Below are 24,460 nucleotides of genomic sequence, written 5' to 3' on the forward strand. Positions count from 1 at the left end.
GTTCACTCAGACTCACGTCCATCGAGTCAGTGATGCCATCCAGCCATCTCATCCTCTGTCATCCCCTCTTCCTCCTGCCCCCAATCCCTCCCAGCATCAGAGTCTTTTCCAATGAATCAACTCTTCGCATGAGGTGGCCAAAGAACTAGTATTCTAATAAATAACAAATTCATATATTTTATTCATCCTATAAGTGTTTAAGAGTCTACGATGTACTGAGAAATAAGTGAAGTTCTAGTGATATGGTAAAAAAAAAATGTCAATCTAATGAATCAGACAGATTAATTTATTAAAACATATTAAAATACAATGACATATGATAAATGTACAACAGGTCTGGAGGGACAATGGAGAAATACCTAAGGAGAGGCACAGAAGAGAGAGTGCTTCCCAGTCAAAGCTGAGTCTTAAAAGTATCTTAAGAGCATACTAAAGGAAAAAGTAAAATTATCTGTTTCCAAATGACTAAACTCTAGAGACTGCACAAAAAAAAAACTGAAGAGAATAAAGAAATTGAATAAGACTGCAAGATTAAAAAAAAAATCAACATGCAAAAATCAGTCACATCTCTATACACTAAAAAGGAACTATCCAAAACAGAAACTAACAACAACAACAAAACATTTATAATACCATCAAAAAGAATAAGATAGTTAGGAATAAATTTAACCAAGGAGGTAAAAGATTTGTATACCGAAAAGCACAAAGCATGATGAAACAAATTAAAGAAGATACGAATAAATGGAAAGACTCGGAACATTTAATATTGTTAAAATGTCTGTGCTACCCAAGGTGAGTCACAGATTCAATGGCATTTCAAAATACCAATGCCGTCTTTACAGAAATAGAACAAACAACCCTATAATTCGTATGGAAACACAAAAACCCTGGAGGCCCAAAACAATCTTAAGAAAGAAGAACATGGCTGAAGGCATCACATTTCCTGATTTCAAAATATATGATAAAGTTACAATAATTCAAACAGCAAGGTACTAACATAAAGACACATATACAGACTGATGGAAGAGAACAGTGAGTCCAGAAATAAACCCATGTATATATGGTCAACCAATCTTCAACAAGAGTACTAAGGAGAAAAGGAGAGCCTCTTCAGTAAACCGTGTTAGGAAAACTGGATATCCAAATGCCAAAGAATAAAACTGAATCCTTATCTTACACTGTACACAAAAATCAACTGAAAAGAAGTAATGCTTTAATCATGAGACCCAAAAATGTAAAACCACTAAAAGAAAATTCAGGAAAAAAACGCTTCTTGGCAATAATTTCTTGATAGGACACCCAAAAGACTGGTCACAAAAGCTAAAATGGACAAATGCAGGTACATCACACTAAAAAGCTTCTGTACAGTAAAGGGAGGAATTAAAAAGTGAAAACAGCAACTTACAGAATAGGAAAAAATATTTGCAGACCATGTATCTGATTGAGGAGTTAATATTCAAAATATAAAAGAAACTCTAACTTACTAGCAAAAACAATGAAACAGAAAACAAGACCCCAAAACTATAAATTACTAATTAAGAAAAAGGCAAAGGATCTGAATAGACATTTTTCTAAGAAATACTTACAAACGACATGGACAGACCTAGAGATTGCCATACTGAGTGAACTAAGTCAGATAGACAAGTATCACATATTACTTATATGTGGAATCCTAAAAAAAAAAAAAAGGTACAAATGAACCTATTTGCAAAACAGAGTCAAAGGTGTGGAAAATATGTGTGGCGGGGGGGGATAAATTGGGAGACTGAGATTGACATATGCACACTACTATACATAAAATAGATAACTAATAAGAACCTACTATATAATATCACAAGGAACTGCACTCAACACACTGAAATAAACTATGTGGGAACAGACTCTAAAAAAGAGTAAATCAATTTATATGTATAACTGATTCACTTTGCTGTAGTGCAGAAACTAATACAACCCTGTAAATCAATTATATTCTAATAAAAATTTTTAAAAAGAATACTACAAATGGCCAATAGGTATATAAAAAGATGTTAAACATCACTAGTCATCAAGGAAATGCAAATCAAAACCATAATGAGACAGTTAACAATACTGTATTACACACTTAAAATTTGTTAAGAGAGTAGATCTCACGTTAACTGTTCTTACCATGATTATCAACAACAACAAAAATCTTCTAGACCATTACCACTGAGAAAGCAATAAAAAAATAACATAAACAGAACGTAATGAGGCTGCTTTGCTACATGGTCTCATTACACAAAGTTAAGCAGATGATTGTGCTCTTTGAGGCCTACTTTCTAAAAAATACGATCCAGAATACCTAGATATTGGAAAAATGAACTGTATTTAGAATATATAGAGGACTTACTGCAAAAATAGAGTGAATGAGTTTTTAGGATATTAGAAGCAAAGAGAGAAGGCTATTTTAACTTTATGTCACCACACAGAATTTCACATCACACAGGTATTTCTTTTCACGTGCTGGACAAATAACTGTGCTTGTATTTCTGTTGCACAAACAAATCCACACGTGATTATATATTGTCATATTTTGTTCTCCAGCTGTTTCATATATGAATGACTTGTCTCCCAAATTACATGATAAACTTCTTTAGGGCAAATTATACTGTCTTTTCCTTTTGTATCTATTAGCAGCTAACACTGTGTCGGGCTATAGAACTGCTCAATAAATGCTTGTTGAATTGAATGGTACCCTTAATCACTGCCATTTCTTTTTTCTGAAGTACAGTTGAATAGATTTAATGCTGTGGTGCTGTCAGCTTTTATACTTCATCCTGCTTCTCTGACTACCTTGCTAGGAAAAGGCAAATTCAATCTTCACATTTGTTCAATCAATGCTGCTCCTGCCAGGATTATCAACAACAATGACAATCAATGCTAAATCAAGCAGTGAGTTTTATTACACATGAATATCCATCACCTAGAGATTGAACCCAAAATATCTACATTAGATAGAGTCATTATTAGTCTGTACCTGATTCAAAACAAATGATCAATCTTAAATATAAGTTCACTACCTGTATCTCATTCTGTAAGTAGGAATAAAAAAAATAGTAAAAAGGGAAATAATAAAAATATTTTTTAAGTTAATAAATTATAAATGTCCTCTACATACTGGCATTTTTATGCCTAAATGTGAAGACAAATTCGTTTCTTATAAAGTGAAATTCTTCTACTCTAAACTGCAACATCCGTAAGTACACATTTATTTTATACTATTTCACAGGAAGATAAAACAATCAACCTTAATCCTATCAGAAGTTGGAAGTCAAAATCAAAAGTATGATTCTCAAGTTAAGTTAATCTTCAAAATATAAGGTATGCCTTACTGCTTATTTACTGCAGTGAAGAATTTTTTCTCTACAAATGCAAAGATTAAACTGAATTAAATAGTTAAAGCTTGCTTATAATCAAGGCTAAGTTATAATATATAACATGTAACTAACAAAGATATAACATGTAACTAATCACAGTGATCCTAGAGGTCCTATTTTAATAAGCATGAATCAGAAAAGTAAAAGGATCAGAATCCAGACATAACTGTCATTCACAATCCTACAATTTATGACAAATCACAATTTATGCAACCATGAAAAGATTCATTTAAAATCATAGTGGGACTATATTATTTCCTCGGGTTTAATTGAAACTTTGAAGGAAAAAAAGAAGTATCGGCCTATTAAAGGTTGACAAATCTATTTTACTGAACCTTTTATATATATAATTCTTTATCTTGAAATAATGGAAAAAATTACTATATATGAACATGAAAAATGAGATATTTCCTTTCTTCAATTACTTTGCCTAAATAATTTAAAATTAACATCTAGTTAGTGTTGTACAAAATCAACAATGAATAAAATTTTTTTTAAACTCTGGCCTAGAATATGAGTAATGTTAATATAATATCAAGTGGTGGTTCTGTGGCTTACATTAGATCTCATTTCCCTTAACACAGTTTTTAAAGGTTATTGGAAATGTATTTTTTTATCAAGCAACTACAATGATTTGGCTGAAAAACTCTTATCTATACTAACCTCCCATGGCAAAACTGAGAATTTCTTTCTAATTTAAGGTAACCAGGGATGAGGCCAAATTGAACAGTTAAGAAAAGAGTCACAGTGACAGTAACTATATTCATATTTATTGCTACAATGAAAAAATCACCCTTCTAATCCTGATTCCCATAAAAGATTTTAAGTTCCACTGAAATGTAAGCACATGTGTATTATTCGGATGACACTTTATTCCCTCTCTCACTATGTTGACATTTATAACATGACCTAGTTGAGCTAAAATTACCATAGTAAAAAAGTAGCTGCATTGTGATAAGTGATTTTACCTAGACATGCTGTCTGGTTCCCACTGGTATACACACACTGACATCCTAGGGTGAGAAAGACTAATTCCTTCTACTTGTCTTTTTCATGACAAAAGGCACTGATAATGACTTTTAAAGTTTCTTGCTTACTAACTGAAAAGCTATGAATGTTCAGCATCACCAATCAAATCAGAAAGCTAAGCCCTGAAGTATCACAAGATAAAAAAAAAAAAAAAAAAAAAATCCTGAGGCCAATACCTTGGGAAATGAAGATAAAAGAAGTGAAATCACATAAGTGGGTGGTCTTAGTATTTCGGGTCACATTCCCTACTCCACACAAGTAATAGTGGACCTGCGTCTGGGAGGCATATGACACAAAACATAAATATGGAATTTCTTTTCATTCCAACCCCAAAGAAAGGCAGTGCCAAAGAATGTTCAAACTACCACACAATTGCACTCATCTCACGTGCTAGCGAAGTAATAACTCAAAATTCTCCAAGCCAGGCTTCAACAGTACGTGAACCCAAAACTTCCAGATATTCAAGCTGGATTTAGAAAAGGCAGAGGAACCAGAGATCAAATTGCTAACATCTGCTGGATCATTGAAAAAGCAAGAAAGTTCCAGAGAAACATCTACTTCTGCTTTATTGACTACATCAAAGCCTTTGACTGTGTGGATCACAACAAACTGTGGAAAATTCTTCAAAGATGGGAATACCAGACTACCTGACCTGCCTCCTAAGAAATCTGTATGCTGGTCAAAAAGCAACAGTTAGAACCGTACATGGAACAACAGACTGGATCCAGATTGGAAAAAGAGTACATCAAGGCTGTATGTTGTCACCCTGCTTATTTAACTCATATGCAGAGTACTTCATGTGAAATGCAGGGCTGGATGAAGCACAAGCTGGAATCAAGATTGCTGGGAGAAATCAATAACCTCAACTATGCAGATGACACCATCCTTACGCAGAAAGCGAAGAAAAACTGAAGAGCTTCTTGGTGAAAGTGAAAGAGAAGACTGAAAAAGCTGGCTTAAAAGTCAACATTCAAAAAACTAAGATCATGGCATCCAGTCCCATCACTTCGTGGCAAATAGATGGGGAAACAACGGAAACAGTGACAGACTATTTTCTTGGGCTCAAAAATCATTGCAGATGGTGACTGCAGCCATGAAATTAAAACACGCTTGCTCCCTGGAAGAAAAGCTACAACCAACCTAGACAGCATATTAAAAAGCAGAGACATCACTTTGTCTAGTCAAAACTATAGTTTTTCCAGTAGTCATGTAAGGACGTGAGAGTTGGACCATAAAGAAAGCTGAGGACCAAAGAACTGATGCTTTTGAACTGTGGTGCTGAAGAAGATTCTAGAGAGTCCCTTGGACTGCAAGGAGACCAAACCAGTTAATCTTACAGGAAATCAGTCCTGAACATTCATTGGGAGGACTGATGCTGAAGCTGAACCTCCAATACTTTGGCCACCAGATGTAAAGAACTCACTCACTGCAAAAGACCCTGATGCTGGGAAAGATTAAAGGCAGAAGGAGAAGGGGATGACAGAGGATGAGATGGTTGGATAGCATCACCAACTCGATGGACAAGAGTTTGAGCAAGCTGCAGGAGCTGGTGATGGACAGGGAAGCCTGGCGTGCTGTAGTCCATGGGGTCGCAAAGAGTCAGACACAACTGAACAACTGAACTGACTGACTATTCTATGTTAAATTATCAGGGACTATGAACTGAACAACATTTCTGTGCTGATAGCACCAAATTAAAGATATAAAATAAAGGAGTCTTTCAAAGAAACTCTGAAAGACAGAAAAAGGCAAACTGAAAAATATCTATAATGAACTGCTGGAGAATAAAGAGGATGAGTAATCACAATTTGCCAGAAAGTTATTAAAACTACTAGTAGGAATAATAATGTCTTCTCAAAGGAATCCAAGACATGTTGATTGAAAATGCAAAGCTCCATTAATGAGAAAATTAGGTAAGAGGCTCAGTGCCCTGAAATAAAGATAAAACATCTTCTGTCTGTGGACTGGATTCAGTACTTAAGCAGACACTTTTCAAGTATCATTCTAACTTATGCCAAGGATAAGTGAAATTGTAATACAGATATAAATGGATCCCGTTTACCACTGCTGTCAACTAGGAAGGCTTTTTAGAGTTAGAGGGAGGCAGATAGAGTATGCGTTAGAGCAGTAAATTTACCTGTACCTTGGCCTAGGGCACAGAAACAATGTGAATCTGTGTGAAATAGATGTGAAATTAGAGAAAAATCTGAAAATAGTGTTTAATGTTTAACTGTCAAAATCAGCAATTTGCCTATATGTAAAGCCCCTAATAGCATATTAGGGATTATAATCAATCATACAACTACTATTCTCATGAACAGACACAGAATTTAAGTGCTAAAGTTACTTTAGAATTCAAAGGTACCTTGATGTCTATAGCAGGATAGTAGAGCTGGCGACATATATAAGCTGTGTGTACTGACCTGACTTGCACAGGGACCAGAAGCCTAAGGGAAGCAGACTTGAGAGCAGGGTGGTAGGGGAGGGTAGAGAAAAGATAAGGCCGAACCTATGGGACCATCTATGTCTACAGACTATGTTTATGTCTATGAATCTATAGCAAAAGTTGTTTTCAGAAAGCACTCTGTGAGACATGGAGTCCAAGCATAGTTATGATAAACTATGATAAATGTAATGCCATTTTACATGCTCCAGAATTTATATCTGTGAGATTATCAAGAGACAGCGTCTCTAATAAGAAAGCAGCTACACAGGGCATACATTACAGAGGTGGTGGTGAGGGTGTGCCCTCACGCAACTGCAAGAGAAGACAAGAGTAAAGGAAAGTGTGGAGCCTGTGTGCACTCGTGAGAGAGCCCTGGGGACTATCAGAGTAAACTAGGGAAGTTTACTCTTACAGGAAGGCGGATGCCTTGCATCATTAACGCAGGACATGAGCCAATATACCTGAGTTATTACCATTAACATGACTGTGCATGGATCTCCAGAATGGTGAGGCATGGAGACACTGAGGTTGGGCATAATGTATGTCTTGAACCTCTGAGAATGTTCTAATCTGACAGATGTGACCAAGTTAAAAGGATGATTTATAAAAGAGTAGAAGTCAGGGAAGGAGTACATACCCTACAAGAGACGTATTATTCCAGAATGCTTAGAAAAGCAGTCTTCTCCCCTATGACCACTTGATAGCATCCTTAATGGTACTGGCAGTGGGGTGGGGGGAGGTGGTGAGGAGGGGAATGGTTATCTTAATGATGATAACAGCCATAACAAATGATATTTGCCTAGTGCCAGCTGCTGTGAAAAATATTAATACTTTATTATTCGTTAACTCAATGAATTCTCACAATAATGTTATGGTGTTGTTGGTGGTGCTATTATTAAACTTCCTTAATTAATAATGGAGCTGAGCTTAGAATTTACCTTACATAAAAGGTAAGTGGTGGTGGCAGCAGCTTAGGGGCATTCTGGCAGGACCTCTGGCAACCCAGTCCAGTATTCTTGCCTGAAGAGCTCCATGGACAGAGGGGCATGGCAGGCTACAGTTCATGAGGTCGCAAAGAGTTGGACATGACTGAACAACAACAGCCCCAGAAGCATTCTGTTCGGCAGCTTCTCTGAGAGTGCACAGAGGGGAAACCTGAGCATATCATCAGCCAAAGCTAGAAGCAGCAACAGAGCTATGAAATTAAACCGTGAACTGCAAGTGCCCTGCATAGAGCTGTGTAGTACCTAAAGTGTTTCTGCTATATGCTGCAATTTTCCAACTTTTCTACCCATAGCAAGAAGAGTCAGTACTCTTCAGAAAAAGGGCAGAAGATGAATTTGCTCAAATTCAAGTGACTCAGAGTGAGGGTAAGAAAGGAAGATCACTTATGTCTTATCGGGCTTACCTCTTGTTTCTCCTCAAACCTTAGGAACTCAACATTCCACATCTTGAATGAATGAATGAGAGGGTGGATCCCACAACTTCAAGATCCTTCCCACAACCAAATCACACTAATATATTCAACTGTCTGTATCCATTTCAAACCCAACCACTCCTCAGCTTCTAAAAAAGTGAAAATTAGAAAATTATTTATCATTTGAATTATAAAAACTCTCTTAGTAGTCCATAGGAAACAGACTACATGACAGCCTCAAGATAAGTAATAAATGATAAGCATACATGACACAAAATGCTACAAATGAGAAGATCGAATACAAAATGGTCAAGCTAATTTATGCACAATCATTTAAAAATGATAATTCTTTCACCTTTAAGCAAAAAATTTTTTAGTTGTTAAGTAGTCTGGAACACTAGCACTTAAAGTTTTAAGATACATTTATAGTCTAGTGTTACATTCTGAATGCCAAATTTAAGTGGTAAAATTAAATTATGGTCACATCCAATATGTAAGACTAGATGATTACCTTTTAGAGGTTCTTTCAATTAATTAATCACACTTTACAAATCTCCTCCTCTCCCCCACACACAGACTCTAGCTTAAGCTGAGCTACTTGCCCAAAAACTTTAACTTTCACTCAAGCAGTTGGTAAAAGCCGAACGCTTATCATGAACCTGACAGAGTGTTTAGGGTCTTTTACTCTCATGAAATTTAAATTTTAGAAAGACAAAAATACAAGAAAATAGGCAAAGTAAGTGCAAGCTGGTTAAAAAAAAAAAAAAAAAGGCAGGAAACTAACAATGAACTGGGACAGACATGGTGCTCAGGGTATGCCTCTCTAAGAATATAACATCTGAGTTGAGAAAGTGAGAGAAGTAAACCATGTGCAAGGCCAGAAAAAGAGTTCCAGGCAGATGAAAAAGGATGTGAAATAAACTACAGAAGAAAAATACTACCATTTGAGGAACTCCAAGGACATCAATGTGATTGTGGTCAATGAACAAGATCAGGCTAGGGAGCTAGAGAACTGGGCTCAATCATAAGCCACAGAAAAGAATCCAGTTATTATACTAAGGACAATACAGAGTTACTGAAAAGTGTTTTATGCAGGGAGTAATGTGATTTAAATAACATTTTAAGAAAGTCAACTTTAAACTGTGCATAAACTGTGTATAAACAAATTAGAGGGGCTCCAGTAGGAGTCAGGAAAGTTAAACAATGATAACACTTTGAAATAGGTGTCAGGAGATACAAAAAGATGAGAGTAGATTCAAGACAAAATCTGAAGAAAGAAGAAATAAAGCTAAGAAATGAATGGAGATACAGAAAAAAGGACATAAGGAATAAACCCTAGGTTTTTGCCTTGAGTAATTTTAAGGTAATATTATACCAAAAGTTCTTCAAGACAAATATCCAAGTCCTAGCACACTCAAAGGGTCATTTAGGAAAAGAAATAAGATTTAGAACAAGTATTTTAAATAACCCACTAATTAAATAAAGAAGGATGAAAATGAAGGAGGAGGAGGAAAGGAAGGGGACAAAAGGAGGAAGGGAAAGAAAGAAAGAGGGAGAGAGAGTGGAATCCCTCCATCATTTGGGGCATTTCAGTGTCCCCACCATACCTCACAATCATGTCTAAGCTGATTCCTGTTACTTACTTGCTCATCTCCATATTTATTTTCCATTTACAGATAATTTGCATAAAGTAAGCATGCTCTAAAATGAAAATTAATGTTGGAATTAATTTCTTCTACAGTTGTTAGAAAAACCACAAACTTACTGATGTTTCATTCTAAGTAAAAGTTTAAAATATGAACTTGCAGGATTTCCCTGGTGGTACAGTGGTTAAGAATCCACCTGCCAGTGCAGGGGATAGGAGTTCAATCCCTGGACTGGGAAGATTCCACAAACTGGGGGGAGAAGGGGTAAACTAAGCTTGCACCCGCCTGCCACAACTACTGAGCCCACGCACCTAGAGCCCATGCTCCACAACAAGAGAAGCCACCGCAATAAGAAGCCCATGCACCACAAATAGAAAGTAGCTCTTTTTATGAAAGTAACACTTTTTATGAAACTACATTAATAGAGGTAACATGTTAGACAAGCTAGAGAGACAAAAGGCCCACTTTCATCAGAAAAGCACATTCCCACATGTGAATGGGAGGATTAATCTACATCAAATACTAAGGATAGTAACACACTGTTTACTGATTTAAACTGGGAGTAATTCAACAAATTCGGAGAAGGCAATGGCGCCCCACTCCAGTACTCTTGCCTGGAAAATCCCATGGACAGAGGAGCCTGGTAGGCTGCAGTCCATGGGTCGCTAAGAGTCAGATATGACTGAGCAACTTCACTTTTACTTTTCACTTTCATGCACTGGAGAAGGAAATGGCAACCCACTCCAGTGTTCTTGCCTGGAGAATCCCAGGGACAGGGAAGCCTGGTGGGCTGCCATCTATGGGGTCGCACAGAGTCGGACACGACTCTAGTGACTTAGCATCAATTCAATAAATTGATTGCATATTAGTAGGTACAAGGCTAACCTTAGAGAAAATATAAAAATGGTTTTGAACTCTGGTGTTCAAGAAGACTCTTGAGAGTCCCTTGGACTGCAAGGAGATCCAGCCAGGCCATCCTAAAGGAGATCAGTCCTGAATGTTCACTGGGAGGACTGATGTTGAAGCTGAAACTCCAATACTTTGGCCACCTGATGCGAAGAGCTGACTCATTGGAAAAGCCCCTGATGCTGGAAAAGAGTGAGGGCAGGAGAAGAAGGGGACAACAGAGGATGAGATGGCTGGATGGCATCACCAACTTAATGGACGTGGGTTTGGGTGGACTCCGGGAGTTGGTGATGGACAGGGAGGCCTGGCGTGCTATGGTTCATGGGGTCACAAAGAGAGTCGGACACGACTGAGCGACTGAACTGCTAATAGAAGAAAGTGTCCAACAACACAGTGTGACACAAAATGTTCCTTTAGGAATAAGAATATTTGCACTGTTTTTTAACTCCCCCAATTAATATCACCAAGACCAATGCCAAGCAACTTCCAATCACATGCCTAGAAATCTGACAGAGGTGAAGAATGAACAATGACCTTAATTAATTAGACTACTAAACACACACGCACACACCTGAACATGCACGCAAACACACACGTACAGACACACCTTACAGAGACTTAAGAGTCTAGCAGCTAAAACATAAATTTGCTGTCCCTTGAAAGTATATAAACTGTCAACATGAACCTGGGAGAACTGAGGTGTAAATGAATATTTTAAAACTTCACTCAAATTTCACTGAATGTTTAGTGGCTTTAAAAAAAAAGTATCATTAAAATCAATAGAGATTAATATGTTCAACTTCTGGTCACACTAAGTGTCAGAGAAAAGGGAACCCTCTTACACTGTTGGTGGGAATGCAAACTAGTACAGCCACTATGGAGAAGAGTGTGGAGATTCCTTAAAAAACTGGAAATAGAACTGCCTTATGATCCAGCAATCCCACTGCTGGGCATACACACTGAGGAAACCAGAAGGGAAAGAGACAGGTGTACCCCAATGTTCATCGCAGCACTGTTTATAATAGCCAGGACATGGAAGCAACCTAGATGTCCATCAGCAGATGAATGGATAAGAAAGCTTTGGTACATATACACAATGGAGTATTACTCAGCCATTAAAAAGAATACATTTGAATCAGTTCTAATGAGGTGGATGAAACTGGAGCCTATTATACAGAGTGAAGTAAGCCAGAAGGAAAAACATAAATACAGTATACTAACGCATATATATGGAATTTAGAAAGATGGTAACAATAACCCAGTGTACGAGACAGCAAAAGAGACACTGATGTATAGAACAGTCTTATGGACTCTGTGGGAGAGGGAGAGGGTGAGAAGATTTGGGAGAATGACATTGAAACATGTAAAATATCATGTAAGAAATGAGTTGCCAGTCCAGGTTCGATACACGATATTGGATGCTTGGGGCTAGTGCATTGGGACGACCCAGAGGGATGGTATGGGGAGGGAGGAGGGAGGAGGGTTCAGGATGGGGAACACAAGTATACCTGTGGCATATACATTTTGATATTTGGCAAAACTAATACAATTATGTAAAGTTTAAAAATAAAATAAAATTAAAAAAAAAAGATTAATACAAACAAACAAACTACATTAAGACACTGGAAAGTATTCAAAAGCATATGTAAGGCTGAAGAGAGTTCATTTTAATTTTTAAAAATGAAAGTAGAATGGTTAAGAGTTCAAGGCTTACTCGTTCCCAGGCACTGATCAAGCCTCACAGCTACAACTATAGTTGCAGAAAATGGAGGGGGGGAAAAGGCAGCCACTCTAGCTAAACATGTTAGAAATTAAGAGTTTAGGGCTGGAAAAGCAACTGAAAATTTAAAGAGGAAATCCTGACAGAAAGTCAACCTCAGACCCAAATTCAGAACATAAGCTACACAAATTCCTGGCTGGTATCAAAATTACACATGAACACAGGAGGCCCATAAAGCCTGATAAAAAGAAGGAAGAGAAAAAAGTCAGAATTTTCTTCGTAATGATACTATTCACTGAGTTAATTCATCAGTTATTTGTAGTCTGAGTGTGAGAAAGATGACTCTGGACAGACTTAACTATCAGAGGAGAGAGCCCAAAGTCATCACAGCTACTATCATTTAAGAGGGAACCCTTAGAAGCAAAGAAACAATACAAATGATGAGCACCATTTTAGCCCAAATCTTGGGGCTAATGGCCAAAGTTTGTAGTCACAAGAGAGACCTACAAGGGTTTGGGCTATTTAAAAACAACAAGAACAACACTAACAGGAAGCTGTAAAATGCACAGAAGACAATATTTGCAATTTCAGTTCAAGCAAGCCTGTATGCTTAGTTGCTCAGTCATGTCCAGCTCTTTGTGAGCCCAGGCTCCTCTGTCCACGGGATTCTCTGGCAAGAATACTAGAGTGGGATGCCATTTCCTACTCCATCAAGCAAGCCTACTGGTTTGAAAACTCAAGGTCCTCTAAAGAATTTGACAGAAGGCTGAGTTACTTCAACATAGAACCTACAATATCCAGTATAGGAGCAAGAATTTCCAGACATGTGAATTAATACTCAGCAAAAATGTATACCCTGGTCTCAGATGGTGAATTTAGCAGATAAGTAATTCAAAGAAGCTATGATCAAGAAATTTAAGGAAAACATGCTATTAGTGAGTGAATACAGAGGAAATCTCAAGGGAAAAAAAGGAAACAAAAAAAATTTTAAAAAAGAGAGAGAGACTCCAGACCTGAAAAGTATAGTAACTGAAGTAAAATACCCCCAAATGAGCACCACAACAAAGTGAAGATGGTAGGGGAAGAGTCAGTAAAACTGAAGTTGGAGTGATAGAAATTACCCAAGCCAAAGGTAAAAGAGAAGAAAGACTGAAGTAAGATGAACAGAACATCAGAGGCCTATGAGATAGTACATGTAATACATGTAACTGGAATCTCAGCAGGACAGGTGATAAAAGAGAAAAAAAAAATCCAGAGATATAATGGATGGAAAATTCCCAAATTTGATGGAAAATATAGTAGGCTAAGGTAAACACAAGGAAAATTTATACTAAAAATAACACAAACTGCTGAAAGTCAAAGATAAAAAACAAATCTTGAAAGGGGCCAGAGAAATTCCATTAAGGGGAAAATGATAAGACTGACAGCTGAATTCTCTTCAGAAACTATGGAGCCAACGATACTGCAACAACACAGTCAAAGTACAGAAACCAAGAATTCTATTTCCAGGAAGTCCAATCCTTCAATAATAAAAATAAAATAAGTACATGTTCAGACAAAAACAGAGAATATGTTGTCAGCAGGCCTGAATAACAAGAAACACTAAAAGAAATTCTTCAGTCTGAATGACTGAAGGCAACTCAGGTCTACAGAAAAGATGGGTATGAGTAAAATATGGGTAAAAATAAGAGTGTGCAAAAATTTTCCTTTCTTCTCTTAATTTAAAGAAGATATATGATTACTTAAAGCAAACGTTACCTCACTGTATGGAGTTTATGTTAATAATAAAGTATTAATGTTGGTTCATCAGTTGAATCAAAAGGACTCACTAAAGCAAGATATTAAAATAGGAGAAACTATGCAGGGAGAGATGGAATAGATGGAAACTCTACTTTCTGTTCAGTTTTTTGGTAAACCTAAAATTGCTATAAAAATAAAGTCTATAAAATTTAATTACTGACATAAGGTAATATAATGGTGATTATATCATGACTCCAATTTTTAAAAAACTGGTGCAACAGCAATCCTAACATTAAGCAAAATCGTCTTTAAAACAACAACAATAAAATGTCTGTATTCTCAGACATATGTAAAAACTCCTAAGAAAGTTTCAAAACCAAACACTAGAACCAGGAAATGCATTTAGCAAAGTCACAGGCTACAGGGTCAATATTAAAGTATAAATTGGGAGAACAGGATTGACACATACACACTACTATAGAGATACTAAATAACTAATAAGAAACTACTGTATAGCACAGGGAACCCTACTCAATACTTTGTAATAATATATTTGGAAATAGAATAAAAAAGAGTAGATATATGTGTATGTGTAACTGATTCACTTTGCTCTATGGCAGAAACTAACACAACATTGTAAATCAACTATACTCCAATAAAAATTAAAAAGTAAATTTTAGTGCTATATACTACCAACAATTCAGAAGTGATATTAAGAAAATAATTCCACTCACAGGAGCTTTAAAAAAATTCCTTAGCTATAAATTTAGCTACAAAAGCACAAGATCTACACACTAGGAACTACCAAACATGATTAAGAGAATTTAAAGAAAATGAAAATACATAGCTACATTCCATATTTATACACTGAAAGACTCAATATTGTTAAAGTGGAAAATTTCCCCACTTCATCTGATTAAATGCAATCTCTAACAAAATCACAATAAGTATATTTTTTTTAGAAATTGACAAGCTGGTTCTAATTTATATATGGAAATGCTAATGTAAAGCAGGCAAAATAATTTTGAAAAAAAAGAACAAGGTCAAAGGAATTACACAACCCAATTGAAGAAACTTGCTATAAAGTTACAATAATCAGAATAGCGTGGAACTGGTCTAAAGATGAACTTCTACATCAATGCAGCAGAAGAGAAAGTCCAGAAACAAACTCTTTCATTTATGACAAATTGATTTTAGACAAAGGTGAAACCCAAAATCATCTGGAGAAAAGGTTAATTCATGCAAACATCTAACTGTTCCAACATTCCCTGTTGAAAGACTACCTTTTCCTCTATAAAACATCTAGAAGAAAATATACATACAAGAAAATCTTTTCGATCTTGAGCTAGGCAAAATTTTCTAGATAAGACACTAAAAACAATCATATAAAAGAAAAATTTGATAAACTGGATCATCAAAGTTAAAAACTTCCGCTTTTGAAAAAGACATCATAAAGAAAGTGAAAAGACACACCACTCACTGGGAGAAAATATTTGCAAATTTGATAAAGTACTTGTATCTAGAATATGTAAAGAACTGTAATAATTCATTAATAAGAAGACAGTGCAAGAAAAATTTAATTCCAATACTCAAAACTAACCTTTTTAAGATCCACATAAGCTGTCTTACTATTTATTCTTTACAACTTTGGGAATACTTTCACGAGAACAAAGAGGTTTCAATTGGACTTAACTATCACTAGAGAGTAAGTCATCATAATTTCTTAACTGTGCTCTATGCCCTCCTCAGTATCCCAGGGAACATTAACATTTTCTTTCTCCCTTTCACCATATCTCTCTTTGGAATTATCACACACTTATCAGTGCTGGCTGATGTGCTGGGGCTTACCCATATCCACCTTCTCGCTAAAGGGCATGCACAGATCAATGGAATCAGTACATCTCACAAACCTGCTACACAGTTTTGTTTTGTTTTGTTTTGTTTTGTTTTTGGAGGGGCGTTGAACTGTCTTCCTGCCTAGTTATTTTCTCTCTGGTAAGAAAAACTCTGAAAAATAAACAAAAGACTCCAAAAATTCACCCTTATTTGCTTCTTGACTTGCTATCCATTTAAACAAAGAATGGTGCCTAGAACTAAAACATTACATCCAAAACAATCAGCTGGACCATCTCAAAGAGTTCACTAAACTGAAAGTATGAAAAAAAAATTAGGAATAATTTTATAAAAGCAGAAGATATCTCATTAACTTTCAAAATGCAGCAATATAAAATTCACAATGCACAGCCCAAGGTCAAAAGATGCAGATATCCTTACTTTTTCAGTTAAAGACTAATAATTAGTACTACAAATCTAGGAAAGCTTCTTCATAAAACTTTTAAGGAATCTGGAACACAGAGGCTCTGACCAGGAGTTTGACTGACTAGCAGTGTAAACAAGAGTGACAGCCTAACCATGAACATCCTCAACAGTAAGATAAAGCAATTGGTGTTTAATTAGAAGACAGTCCCTTTAAAACAAACCAAAAATTTACAAACTACCATGGGATAGTAGGCAGGTTAACAGTACTTCAAAACATTAACAACCAAACATACCACAAATTTTAAAATATAATTGTTCACTTGATGATACAGATTTTTTAATGAAATAATTGTGCATATTTGAAAATCTGGACTAACAGGTGAATGTTAATATTATTTATTTAGTGTTGAGATAAATGCTTGGGAGAAGGGGACGACAGAGGATGAGATGGTTGGATGGCATCACCAACTCGATGGACATGAGTCTGAGTAAGCTCTGGGAGTTGGTGATGGACAGGGAAGCCCAGCATGCTGCAGTCCATGGGGTCGTAAAGAGTTGGACATGACTGAGCAACTGAACCGAACTGAAGGCTTGGGTTACATATGGATCCATGGATCCTCAGTAATATCTCTCTCTTGCTTTTCTCACAGAATCCAAGGCCACAGTTTAGAAACTCTGATCTACACAGACATTTTTGTATCATCCCCTAACATTCCCAAAGTTTATGACTCTATGATGCCTATAATTCCTATGATTCTCTCCAAGAACAAAAGGGAAAAAAAGAATCAAAAGGCAAAGATAAGTACGGTCACCTTGCAGTCATTCACTCATAAGTAGCTTAGAATTCCTTGGCTTCCCAATGGAATGTTTCAAAACCCATGTAAGTCTCCTAAAGAACATGAACACAGTGGAATATGTTCAAGAAACTCAGTTCCTGGGTTTCTTATATGAGACTGTAAGACTTGACTCTTGTTTCATAGATAACTATAGACAACTATTAAGTGCACTGTTATGTCTTATTTTCTAAACTACCCCTTTCATGAGGCTTCTACTGATTAAGAACCAACAATAGCTCTCACAATTGCCTATATCAGAAGATTCAGCTTTGATGTCTGGCTTTCAAAATCAGGATAATCTGGATTCTAGCCACACATTCAACAAATTTGAGATAACCTTAAGACCAAAACTTGCCAAAAAACAGTATAAAAAAGGAAAAATAGAGACTAATTTCACTCCTTAATTAAAAAAAATTCTAAGTAAACTATCAAAATATTATCAAATTCACTAGTATATTTAAATAATCAGTTTACCCAAGAATAAGATGATGGCTCAACAAGAGAAAAATAACCAACATAATTCCCTACTTTATAAAATAAGAAGCAAATATCACAGGGCACAAAATCCTAAGACTGCTTCAACAGATGCTAAAAATTATTTGGTATTTTTACTAGCTATTTGTTTTAGTTTCCTATGGCTGCTGTAAAAAATTACCACAAACTTGATGGCTAAAAACAACAGGAATTTATTCACTCACAAAACTTGAAAACAGTGACACGGAGCCAACATCGAGGTGTCAGGGGGCTATGCTCCCTCCAGGAATCTATTTCTTGCCTCTTTTGGCTTCTACTGACAGACAGTATTCCTTGACTTGTGGCCATCATCACTCTGGTCTCTACCTGAGGGACACCACCAGCTTCTCTTATGTCCGCTCGTGTCAAATCTCCCTCAGCCCTCTCTTATAAGGACATTTTTTTACTGTATTTAGGGCCTATCCAGACGATCCAGAATAATCTATCTCCAGACATTTAACTTAACACTACAAAGATCTTTTTTCCTTATAACATTACAGGGTCCACAGATTAGCAACTGATCTCTTTGGGGACCCATTATTCTTTAAAAAGAAAAGACAAAGCAATTTTACTCTCTATTAGTTGGTTAGGGCTATCATAACAAGCTACTGCAGATTGGGTGGCCCGAACAACAGACATTTACTTTCTCACAGTTCTAGAAGCTCAAGATGTAGGTGCCAGCATGGTTGGTTTCTATTGAGGCCTCTCTACTTGCCTTGCAGACAGCTGTCTTCTCGCTTGGTCTTTTCTCTGTCACATGCATGATCTCTTCTCTGTGTGCATGCAATCCTGGTGTCTCTTCCTCTTCTTATGAGGACATCTCTTATATTGGTTTAGGGACTCACCCTTACAACCTCATTTAACCCTTTAAAGCCCCTTCCTATCTCCAAATACAATCATATTAGAGGCTATGGCTTCAGCATATAAATTTGGGGGTAACAGAATTCAGTCCACAAAGCTCTCTAAGTAGGTTCACATCAGGGAGGAGTCAAGGACCTACTCAAGGCTAGCTAAAATTTTCTAACCACAAAAGAATGAATGGAAGTTCTATTTGAGTCTTTAATATTTTACTACCCAAGATTGGGCCTAATGGGTTCTTACGGTATCTATTCCTTCTTATATCCTTCTCTCATCAAGATACTGCTTCCTGGAAATATGGTTCCACTTTTCCTGTTTTCTGAAAATGTTTCCCAAACCTCAATCAGAAAAACTCCTTCCTAAAGCTAGCCCATATTCTGTTCATGAACTTTCAAATAAAAATACTGTAGGTTTTGTCTACCAAGTTGGGTCAATTTATTTAGAAAACTGTGTTATGTTGTCATTAGCAAGTATCTTCAGAAACTGTGTAAAGCAAAACCATTTTTGTGAAAATTTATAAACAACCCAAATCTACACAGGAATCAAAATCTGTAAGTTCACTGTTAAGCAGTTGATTTTGGGTGGTAGAATCAGAGTGGATTTTTTTTTCTTTTATATCTCAGAATTTAAAAACTCTTTCATAAAAATATACACATCTTTGGGTTTTTTACATGGCTATTTAATGACTATGTTTACTCAAAAGGACCTTCAAAAGGATCTATTAAAATCTATCATCGGCACCCCCTCTGCATCTTTCTGAATCTTAGTCCTAATTTAAATGTTCATCTTTTTTGTACTAAAGATACAGCACAGAAATTATAAGCTATAATAAAAACTTAAATAAAATATAGAGCTGCTATATTTAATTTATATCCACTTTAGAAAGTTCTATCTGGACATGTATAAAATTTACTGGTGATTAACTATGAAGTTTGTAATAATTTTGGTGAAAATACAAGTCTTAATTAAAAACACAACCTAATATTTTGGAAATTGTTTCAATGAGAACATGAGATTTGTCTTATGTTTCTACTGAAAGCATAAGAACAAAACTTTCTGGTTCATATAAATATTATATACATGCTATGTGTATTTTATGTGATCAGCCTTTCCTCACTCTTGTAAAGTATATCATTCAGAAGTAAAAAATCTCCTGAATCAACAGAAAATCTTACTAACAAATACTACAAAATTTACACTAAAAATTCAAATTTTCCCCTCAATGTAAAATCTTCTGATCAGTTTGCTATCTATTCCTTTTCCAACAATAAAAACTTTTACATAATGGCTAAAAATATAAATCTAAGGAAAAAGAATTGCCTTAAAAAATGCTTCTTCTATATGCAAAAACCTTGTGTCAAAAATACTGGACACTGTGTTCTTTTATGATTAAACCTCTAATCTAACTGGGAAAAGTTATTAATGCTACAATGGTCTGGGTTGCCTTACTTTAAAACAACTGTCCCTGTGGCATCAATTCTGTAAATGATAAGGCTTCTCCTTTCCCCAGGGGCAACTTCAGGAGTGACTTTTCCAGTCTGAGCTCTATATTAAACAGGAAAAATACTGTTTTTCTTCTATATACTCAGTCTATCTTCTAATACTCAACCAAAATTTCCTTCACAGAGGAAATCTTCATTTGAAATAAAAAAACACACACTAGATTGACCTAAACAATTAGGCCATATTAAAATAGTGATTATAAGGAAATGAGAATAAGGAAAAAAGCCATTTATTTTTAAATACAGCACCAGCACTACATCTGCATAGGCTTCCCTGGTGGCTCAGACGGTAAAGAATCCACCTGCAGTGCGGAAGACCTGGGTTCAATCCCTGGGTTGGGAAGATCCCCTGGAGGAGGGCATGCAACCCACTCCAGTATTCTTGCCTGGAGAATCCCATGGACAGAGGAGCCTGGAAGGCTACAGTCCATGAGGTCACAAAGAGTCGGACACAACTGAGCAACTAAGCACACACCTGCATAAACAAAATATGATATCTTCACAAACTTTTAAGAACTGCTCCCTTCTATAAAAGTTAGATGGAGTAGGGTATCACTTAATAGTATTTTCTATCATATTCCCTTCAACTAAATGAACTTGACTATAAGGCACTAATACTAGCTATAACATTTAAAATATGCTGAGGTATTATCTATTATATAAACTTTCTTCATAGGCTTAGATCTTTATAAAATGCTCATTATACAACATTTTCATTTCTTTTTCTCATATTCCACAACACACAAATTTGATATCATTCACAGAATTAACTAACCACTATTTTAAAACAAGGTTACAGCAAAATGAGAGAGTGCAAAAGTAGAATTATGGTATATCTACAAAATATACTCTCTCTAAAGAAACCAAATCAAAGTAAAAACTATATTACAGATGGCTTAACTACCCAAATTATTAAGAAAAATAAGGAAACATCTCTAGTGACAAAAAAAAAGCTATACAGAAAAGACCTTCAGTATTTCAACCAATTTTCAGTCTAGTAATTGGTGATGAATAAGAAGAAACAGAGGTATAAGAAATCTACTGCACTCACCTTTTACACAGAGTTATGTAATATAGGTCACATTTCTCCCAAATGATAGAAAAGCTTGCTGACAGGATGGTATATATTTCACTGGGAACATTTCCGTATATATATATATAAAGGCCTGGGAGCCTAGACCTTGATTTAACCACAGATAAATGGGGAAATGGAAACACTGAAAAGGGAAGGGATCAGAGATTCACCAGAGAAGGCAATGGCACCCCACTCCAGTACTCTTGCCTGGAAAATCCCACGGATGGAGGAGCCTGGTAGGCTGCGGTCCATGGGGTTGCTAAGAGTCGGACACGACTGAGTGACTTCACTTTCACTCTTCACTTCCATGCATTGGAGGAGGAAATGGCAACCCACTCCAGTGTTCTTGCCTGGAGAATCCCAGGGATGGGGGAGCCTGGTGGGCTGCCGTCTATGGGGTCACACAGAGTTGGACACAACTGAAGTGACTTAGCAGCAGAGATTCACAGATATCAATGCAATTCAACTTAACAAATACTGAGCACCTATTACTGCCTGGTTTTAAAGGTCTCAAAGAACACCTTGAACAAGCTACTCTGTTTCAGTTTCCTCATCAAAATGGCAGTATTATTTATCTCAAATGAAGTAATATGATAAAGTGCCAGTAACAAGTCAACACCCCTACTAATTCTAGTATTTTCACTAATTAACACAACCATTGTGCTCTCTTTGGTGACAGAATAAAAATCTTGTCCTTAAAATTTTAATTCCTAAGTCAGCAAAATAACTCCACATTTGCTCATTAATGTAGTGATAAATTTTATGACCTTGGGTGTTGGAATTTTGAAATAAATTACTCATTGTCTAATTAAAAATATTAATTAATGTCAGATCATAATTACATCTTCTAATCTTCTTGTTCATCTTCAACTCTAGAGTTCCACTTTCTAGGAAGTTTGTTTCCCTTTAGGCAACACAAAGATCCAAGGAGCAACAGCTAAGTTTTAAAGAATTCTGATTCTATCACCAAGTCCAGTTCAAATAGGACAAAATATTCACATACCCTCATAATAATCAACCATGGTTTAGTCTATATATGATACTACCATTTTCTGTATGATAAGATCCTATTTCTACAGAACGTGTTAGGGTTTAGTACTTCCATAAAAACCAGTATTTTCTTTATAAAAAAAAAGATATTTTCTGAATATGAAAATTTTATACAGTCCAAAACTTTTTTAAAATTGTTCTACTCCATGAAAAAACTGCATGTAAAATATGATAAATTCCTTCTTTCCCCCTTTAATAATGAACTCAGGTACATAAATAATAAAACTATGCAAAGCATCATTCACATTTTATCAATCACATTCACTCAGTGACACTGCATTTGCATTAAAATATGAATGCACATAAAAAGAAATACCACTATATTATGAAAAGGCCACAAATGTTCTGGACTGTAAAATTAAAATAAGATTGATAAATAAACACACGTGGTATCCTCATTTCTCCAGAGGTACATGCTGTATATCAAGGAAATGAGATGGCAAACGTTTACTCTATGTAAGACACTTCTGAAAAGGTTTCAAAATGAACCCACTGGTACTTAACCCTTCTTGGGTTACAGACTTGACAGTACTCATAAATGATACAGACATCTTCTCAGAAAAAAAATGTGTATGTGCACATACACAAAATGTAGCAATTTCAGGACTTTCACAGACCTTCTGGAGACAGAACCCATACAGATTAAATATCCTTACACAGACCTTTGATATTCAGTAAGTATTTTCACAGTGACCCAAAGGGTCAAGGCCGGTGGTAACTGGCCATTCTGTAGAGGCCCACATTTGAATCAAACTAAAATAAAGCTGGAAACGGATATGAAATAGCAAATCACCCAGCTAGTGAAGGAGCCTGGCATTCACCTCTCAGTTTGACTCTGGCATCTTTACAACTCATTATTAGTAGAATAAATATCAAGGAGTGCTTGGTGCTAATCATTAATATATTCAGAAGGTCTTTGAACTTCTCACAATAAAAAGAGTACACTGTGCTTTCATATCCTAAGCCTCCTTGGCAAGTAATATCATGACGAGTCTCTAAAAGATAACAAGAAATAAAGTATACGATCTCCATAGATAGCTATTTGTTAACATATTTATTAAATTCACATCCTCTAGAAGGAACTTTAATCATAGTGTAGTTTATAGAGATAAAAGATACAAACCCAATCTTCTAAGAGAAATCAATATGATACACCAAGTTTATTCCTGAAAACACTGACCACAAATAACTGTGTGACGGATATTTTATTATAGACACCCTAAAACAAGTTAAATATCAGATATATTTACACAATTCTTTATTTCTTATAAAGTTCTAATTGGGTTTACTGATAGCCTTCAATGTCTGTTCTAACTTACACAACAATTTCATGTTAAAACAATTAGAAATCCATTTAATTTTCTTAAAGAAGATTGGGATGAGAAAATGTGATTTGCTGTACCGTGCTTAGTCATTCAGTCATGTCCAACTCTTTGCAACGCCATGGATTGTAGCCTACCAGGCTCCTCTGTCCATGGGGATTTTCCAGGCAAGAATACTGGAGTGAGTTGCCATGCCCTCCTCCAGGGGAGTCTTCCCGACCTAGGGATCAAATCCAGGTCTCCCACACTGCAGGTGGATTCTTTACCATCTGAGCCACCAGGGAAGTCCAAAATGTCATATATTCATTTTCTATCATAATTTCAACAAAATACCCAGAGTATTTCTTGAAATAGTGTACAGTTGGAATGATTATTTTTTAAAAATCAGAACTTCTATTACACCTATAACCCTGGCCTACCATTTTATATCTTCCATTACTCACCTCCTCACCCCAAGATCCTTTCCGCCAGGACAACATGGCACTTCAGTGCCTCCTGTCATTGGAACCTCTTTTTTTAATCTTCATTCCTCTTATAAGCCCCAAAAAGCCCCAGCCCCAAGCAAAAAGGGCCACCACCACAGGCTTAGATATGCGGGTATATTCATTCTTACTCCTCACAAGACAGAAGGGTGCCTGGGGAGAGGATTACCACTTTTACTTCTAGAACTTTAAGAGGGGAAAGTACAGTTGACCCTCCATATCAGCAGGTTCTGCATCTGTGGGTTCAATCAACTCCAGATCAAA

At 36.1% G+C, this 24,460-nt stretch overlaps 1 protein-coding gene across 2 annotated transcripts in view; it reads right to left on the reverse strand.

Moving 5' to 3' along the window:
- COMMD10 (COMM domain containing 10) overlaps positions 1 to 24,460 on the reverse strand; it is a 184,318-nt gene that overhangs the window by 49,888 nt on the left and 109,970 nt on the right. Inside the window, exon 6 of one of the 2 annotated variants that reach the window (XM_059888321.1) lies at positions 1 to 24,460. This exon is cut by the window's left edge and continues 17,501 nt beyond it; it is cut by the window's right edge and continues 60,791 nt beyond it. The gene's annotated coding sequence lies outside the window, so the exon portion shown is untranslated. 2 annotated transcript variants of the gene reach the window in all.

Source organism: Bos taurus, chromosome 7 (assembly GCF_002263795.3).
Source record: "Bos taurus isolate L1 Dominette 01449 registration number 42190680 breed Hereford chromosome 7, ARS-UCD2.0, whole genome shotgun sequence".
NCBI classification, from domain to species: domain Eukaryota; kingdom Metazoa; phylum Chordata; class Mammalia; order Artiodactyla; family Bovidae; genus Bos; species Bos taurus.